The following is a 6,561-nucleotide window of genomic DNA, read 5'->3' as shown; positions in this document are numbered from 1 at the left end:
GGGACTTTAGAGAAGCATGGAAAGATTAACATGAACGTATGCTGAGAGAAGGGAGCAGAACCAAAATAACACATCTGCTCAAGTACATATGCTCAGGTTTGATGACTGCAGTTCCTCTCAGCAGTTCAGAGATCAAAGACAACTGTGAGAGACCTGCTCTAGACAATGACATTTACATCCAGAGGAGAAAAAACATGGAATCTGGATGCATACTATGTTCTCTTTTTAAAAACTTCTCTTAAATTTTTTTTCTTCCTTTTTCATGGTTTTCTTTCTTTTCCCATAGTTCTAATTCCTCTCACAAAATCACTAATATGTAAATATGCTAAACATGACTGTACATGTACAACTTTTACCAGATTGTTCTCCACCATAGGAAGAGGGGAGAAAAGGGAGAGTAATAGAAAAAAAAATGTACTTATGAATTTGTAAACAGATGAATGTTGAAAAACTATCATAGCATGTAATTGGAAAAATAAAATAAAATTTCAATTTAAAAAATCTACTGCAATGCATCATATAAAAATAAAATAATTCTGTACTCCTCCAGGCTAAGACAGTAGAACTTAATTTCTAATGGGTTGCCTTATCAAACATAGTTCTAGAAAAGGATTACAAATCTTCTGTCTGAAAATCAATTGAACTAAGGTTAGTAGATTGGTCCGCAAAGAATTATTTTCAGCCACAATAATATATGAACAGTATCTACCAAAGCATGACGAGATTAACAACCTGCATTGTAGATAGAGTATACAGTGACAATCACAGATTGTCACTGAAGTATTGAAATACTTACTCTTAAATATCAAGAAACTAACAATTTGTTCCATGATAAAGGTGAATGCATCAAGTCTCTTCTTTTGATGGTTTATCTTCTGGTGCCAATTTGCAATTCCTAAATACAGACAATCTCCTTTTAACTCCTATTAAATCCTTGGTTTTAGCTGTACCCCACCTCAAACTCTCCTAACAAAACAAAATGGATCCTGTAGAGGATAGGGTGACAAGGATCCCCTTGTGTCCCATGATGCTCCCTGATTGGCATACAAATAAGACAAAAGGAAAAAGGCTACTTGGACATGCAAGACCATCAAACAGACCCTCATACCATATGTTAGCATTTATTTTGTATGTCCTCCAGCATCAAAAGACAAAACTTTCAAGCTAGATTCTAGTTGGTGCAAATTTCAGTAATCTTTCAATATATACATATATATATATATATATATATATATATATATATATATATATATATATATATATATATATATGGAGGGGGGTGTTAAAACTATGCAGAGGGCGGCTAGGTGGCGTAGTGGATAAGGCACCGGCCTTGGAGTCAGGAGTACCTGGGTTCAAATCCGGTCTCAGACACTTAATAATTACCTAGCTGTGTGGCCTTGGGCAAGCCACTTAACCCCAATTGCCTTGCAAAAAAACCTTAAAAAAAAAACTATGCAGAAAAGGTAACAATCTATATTTAAATCAATTTCATTAAGTTCAAATGGAAATAGAGAATAGGAGTAAAGACTAGACTGTCCTTCCACTGGTATTAGGATTCTCAGATGAAGAAACTTTCAACTAAAACAAGTTTTTGAGAACTGCCTAGAGTATTGAGAGGTTAATTCACTTTCCCGGAGGGACACAGAGATTATATGTTGGGGGAGGTTTTTTTGAGGAGTGTGTGTGTGTGTGTGTGTGTGTGTGTGTGTGTGTGTGTGTGTCTGTGTGTGTGTGTCTGTGTGTGTGTAATAGAAGAGAAAATAGTTATACAGTGACTCACAAAAATGTTAGATGTTCTTTTAAAAAAAAATCTTCAACCTTCCCTGAAACATACAGGAAATGGCATTAAAAATGGTATTAGAAAAGTTGTTCAAAAATGGAAATAGTAACAATAGCACAATTTATAAAGGACCCTATGGTTTACAAACTAGCACCATAAAGGAGAGGCATAGATAGTGCTCAAATTACTATGTCCTTATTAAAAATGAAGGGAATATAGAGAGGTTGTGACTGCCAACTCATGGCTAGTATATAACTCATGCCAGGCTATATCTAAAAGTCAAGTCATTTAAATCTAAAATGCAGTGTACTTTCCAATATATGACATTTACTCTCATTAATTTTTATTATTATCTTAATTTTGTAAAAACAAGGACTCCAGCTATGTATCCAATGTCTTTTAGAGAAGGATAGGGCAAAGGAGTGCAGATTCCCCGGTTTTCTTCAAATTTAAATTTTATCTACAGCTGCAATTACAAATGAACTCACAGTTTAATGGATTTAGATTAGTTGAAAAGTTTAAGAAATTTATTAGTTAATAAAGGGAACAAACAAATTAAAAATCCTTTTTTTTTGTTTTCCCCATTTCTGGAAAAAGAAATCAAGAATAATAATATTGCCATCTGGTGGTAGCATTAAGTTTTTACAATGATACTGTTCAGAAATTCAATTAATAAAACAATCAGTCATGCTCACTATATGCCAAATAAAAGCTATTTATCTATTTACTGCTTAAACAGTAAGAAGATATTATTAGTTGCCTATAAATCTAACTGAATTTTTTCAAATACAAAGACTTTCAGTAACAGTAAGAGGATGGATTAAAAATAATTCTCTAAATGCAGAATCTTACCTTTGCTTACTGCAAGATACTTAGCACGCTGTTCCTCCCACACAGCCCACTTTTGTTCTCCTTAAAATTCATGAACATTAATTGACCGAGTAGAAATAAGGGATATTAATAAAAATACAGATGAGGTATTTTTAACTAAACTTTGGGAGCCAAGAAGAGCCCCACCAGATTGCAGCAGCAACTGAAGCCAGTCTCTGAAAAGAGATAGTGGAACTTCCCTGAAGCTTTTCAAAAATGATGTGCAATGGGAAGAAGGCCACCTCCACTAGAAAACCTTGACTTGTCCCCCAGGTAGGTTGTTACCTAGCAGTTTTCCCTCCCCAATATCAGTCAAAGAGGTGGGGGAGATAAATTTTAAAAGGCTGAAAAAGTGAAAAAGAAATAATTAGCAAAAAAGAACAGTCATAAGAAAACCAGGCTACCATTGAAAAATGTGGATCATAGTAGTGCTTAGTATTTGGTAGGGACTTGGAGATCTGACGGTCATTACTACAGACTTTAAGGAGAATACTAAGTCATCCCCTGCATCTAATGCTGCTTCAGCTGATCAACATAGTCGGAGTGGTTCTAGCTCTGGTAATACAAAGAGAAGAATGTTCACGTCATCATCACCCTGAAAAGAAGTCTCATCATTAAATGGAGAATCTTATTTAAATTTACTTTTTTCCCAGTTTCTCTAGTTCCCTCTCTGTAACATATCAATACAAAGATTTTGCACCTGCCACATTTTCAAGGCAAACATTTGCTGTGCACAGTCCAAGTTTAACATAAAATATAAGTACATTATAATTAATAATTTTGTTGTAATATAAACTTAACACTACATTTCCAGAATTAATGAAAATGCGGTAGGCATTCTAGATATGACTTACCTCTAACATTTTTTTCACTTTCTATTCCATTACTATACTGTCCCTACCAACAATGGGGATAGAAGAGGTTCTTCTAAGTTATATGCAGCAATATACAGGCAAATATTTAACAACAGGCTTATTAATTATTCAATGTTACTGATAGCTTTTTTCCCATTTTTAATGCATTCCAATTTTCAAATCTTGATTTAGCTACTGTTGGTATGTCCTGATTTATAATTTTTAACATAGTTGAAGCTGTCTAGATATTTATTATTTGAAAATTATTAAAGTTAAATGTATGTAGAAAAACACAAATGTGTATATATGTTTTATATTATATGCAGATATCTGCAAGTCAGATCAATTTAATCAGCAGTCAGATTTTCATAACTGTTATTTTCCTAAACCTGCTGTATTGGTGTGGATAATGAAAATATAACTAAAGAATTTGTATAGGGGGCAGCTAGGTGGTACAGTAAATAGAACACTGGTCCTGGAGTCAGGAGAACCTGAGTTCAAATCCAACCTCAGACACTCAATAGTAACCTAGCTAGGTGACCTTAAGGAAGTCACTTAACCCCATCACCTCGCATAAAGAAAACAAAAAATAACCAGAAAAAGTAATCTACTAAAATGTGTCAAAAATATTGGTCAAAGTTTATACAAATTCTTTTTTTTGTTTGTTTTTGCAAGTCAATGGGGTTAAATGACTTGTCTAAGGTCACATAACTAAGTAATTATTAAGTGTGTGAGGTTAGATGAACTCAGATCCTTCTGACTCCAGGGCCAGTGTTCTATCTGCTGTGCCACCTAGCTGCTCCTAGATAACTATTTCTGAATTAAGTTTCTAGTTTTAACAGGTTCTCATTTTTGGCTTATCAAATCATTGATTTATTATATTTATTAGCAAAAAACAGGCAATCTTCAGGAACAATTGCCATAAATATATATATATATATATGTATATATATGCATCAATATACAAATACAAACAAAAATATTCAGTCACCCAGCATTATGTGAGATTATCAATAAAATGCTTTTATATTAAAAATAATACAGATGACTAGAAATGGAAAATAAACCATCCATAGGCTAGAAAGGAGAATTGAATGTTGCTCAATTGAAAGATATTAGAGTCAGGGAACCATATTAGTTTAGGTCAGTGTTCTTCACTTCTTTTTTTTATAGATCCCTTTTGCAATCCGATAAAGCCTATGAACCCTTCTCAGAATAAAGTTCTTAAAAAAGCAAAACAATATATAGAATTATCAATTACAATGAAATAGAGTTATCAAAATATTTTAAAACATAATCCATGAATTCTGGGTTGAAAATGCTTGGCTTAGATACTAAGTTCTATTTGAACCCAAATCTAAATACAGATGGTATACAATATTAATAAAGAAATGCTTTTTATCTTCACATCACATAGCATAGAATTTTGGTGAATGAGTTATTTTTTCAGCTGGTAATGAGAAGGATACTTATAAGGAGACACTTCACTGACTTTGTTATCATGGGACATTTTCCAACAGAGGATCCAATGACTAAACCATCCTTACCTTCTTATCACATAGCATAGTATTTTGGTGGGCGAGTTGCTGTTTCAACTGATAGTGAGGAGGATACTGGAAGAAGTAGAAGACACTGATACTTCACTGGTTTTGTGATCATGGGATACTTTCCAACAGGGGATTCAAAGGCCAATCCATCCTTACCTTCTCATTTTGGGTGATTCTTGCTCTTATTCCCCCATAAATTCCCTGCAGGGGATCCACTCAGGGTCTGGCAACCCTCAGGTTTTGTTTTACCAAAAAATGCACACAGACTCTTCATTAGGTACCCCTTACTCTTGTGCACATGACCAACTCCCTCCTTTTCACTCTGATGATAAACTTTATACCACTTCTGAGCAATTCTTAGCTAATGAAGTGTTGCAGCCTACTGACACCTCACAAGGTGGCTCCCCAGGACCCTTTGAGTGACCTACCACTTTGGAGATCATGGCACTTCATGATCTCCACTTAGAGGGCATCATCAGGTTGGTAATAAAACAAACAAAAGTGGATATTTTTCCTCAACGTAAGGCTCAAAGAAAGCCTGCTTTCTTCCTCCTCTTTAGTTGTGGGCTCTCTTCATTGATGATTTACAGCATATGATCAAAATAAACAAAATGATAGATTAGCAACATAGGACTTTCATAGAATGGAAAAAATAGGCATTTATCCTTTTGATTTTTCATATAAGTCGATTATGGGATTAGATTAGAAAGAAGCATTTCATAAACAGTTACTATAAGCCAAGGACTGTGATAAGACTGTGATAAGCAAAACAAAAAAAAGATACTTCTTGCCCTTAAGGAGTTTTCATGTAATGGAGAAAGCCAACACATAAAAGGGAGCTAAAAATCTAGGGGGCAGGGAATGGAGCAAGGTATCTAGGTATGGACAAAGTGGAAAATTCATTCAGAGAAGCATGTTAACCATAATTTCCCTTTGGCTAAAACCAAACAACAAAATTTAATAAATGAAGTTTAATTCTCTAGGATCTTACCAACATTGACCCAATATTTTGTGGAATTTTTATACAATTTAAATAAAGAGCAATAAAACTTTAGGAGACCAACCAATGAGATTTCACATAGATGACATGGTTTTACAATATTTTCTCAAATCTATTAATAATATTTACTGAAAATTCCTATTGGCAAGAATTCCATTTATGCTGAAGAGTAAATGTTTACAAACAACAATAGGATTTTCTCTCTGCTCATTCGAGATGTCTCTTTATCTTAAAGTTTGTCAGTCAGGTACTAACACTGAGATAATCAGATAGTACTGACACAGGCTGTAGTCAACATTGTAGGAGACAAGCCTTACACAGCAGACATGCATTTTATAACCCTTAGTTAAAGGTAGAGACTAACTTCTGATCAATAATATATAGGTCAAGAAATATTAATTCCATCTTAAAGAATATCAGGTTATACATTCTCCCATTTTGATCTTATTGACGCTATCATTCATAGATCAATCATATAAAAATTTAGGAAGATAATCAGTATATTGG

At 33.9% G+C, this 6,561-nt stretch overlaps 1 pseudogene; it reads left to right on the top strand.

The window, feature by feature from the left end:
- The first annotated feature begins 2,777 nt into the window (after positions 1-2,777).
- Positions 2,778-3,315, top strand: LOC141499258 (YY1-associated factor 2 pseudogene; annotated as a pseudogene).
- Positions 3,316-6,561: the final 3,246 nt, after the last annotated feature.

Source organism: Macrotis lagotis, chromosome X (assembly GCF_037893015.1).
Source record: "Macrotis lagotis isolate mMagLag1 chromosome X, bilby.v1.9.chrom.fasta, whole genome shotgun sequence".
In the NCBI taxonomy this organism is placed as follows: domain Eukaryota; kingdom Metazoa; phylum Chordata; class Mammalia; order Peramelemorphia; family Peramelidae; genus Macrotis; species Macrotis lagotis.
Note: the sequence above shows the minus strand (reverse complement) of the source record. Positions and strands in the feature narration are given on the sequence as shown.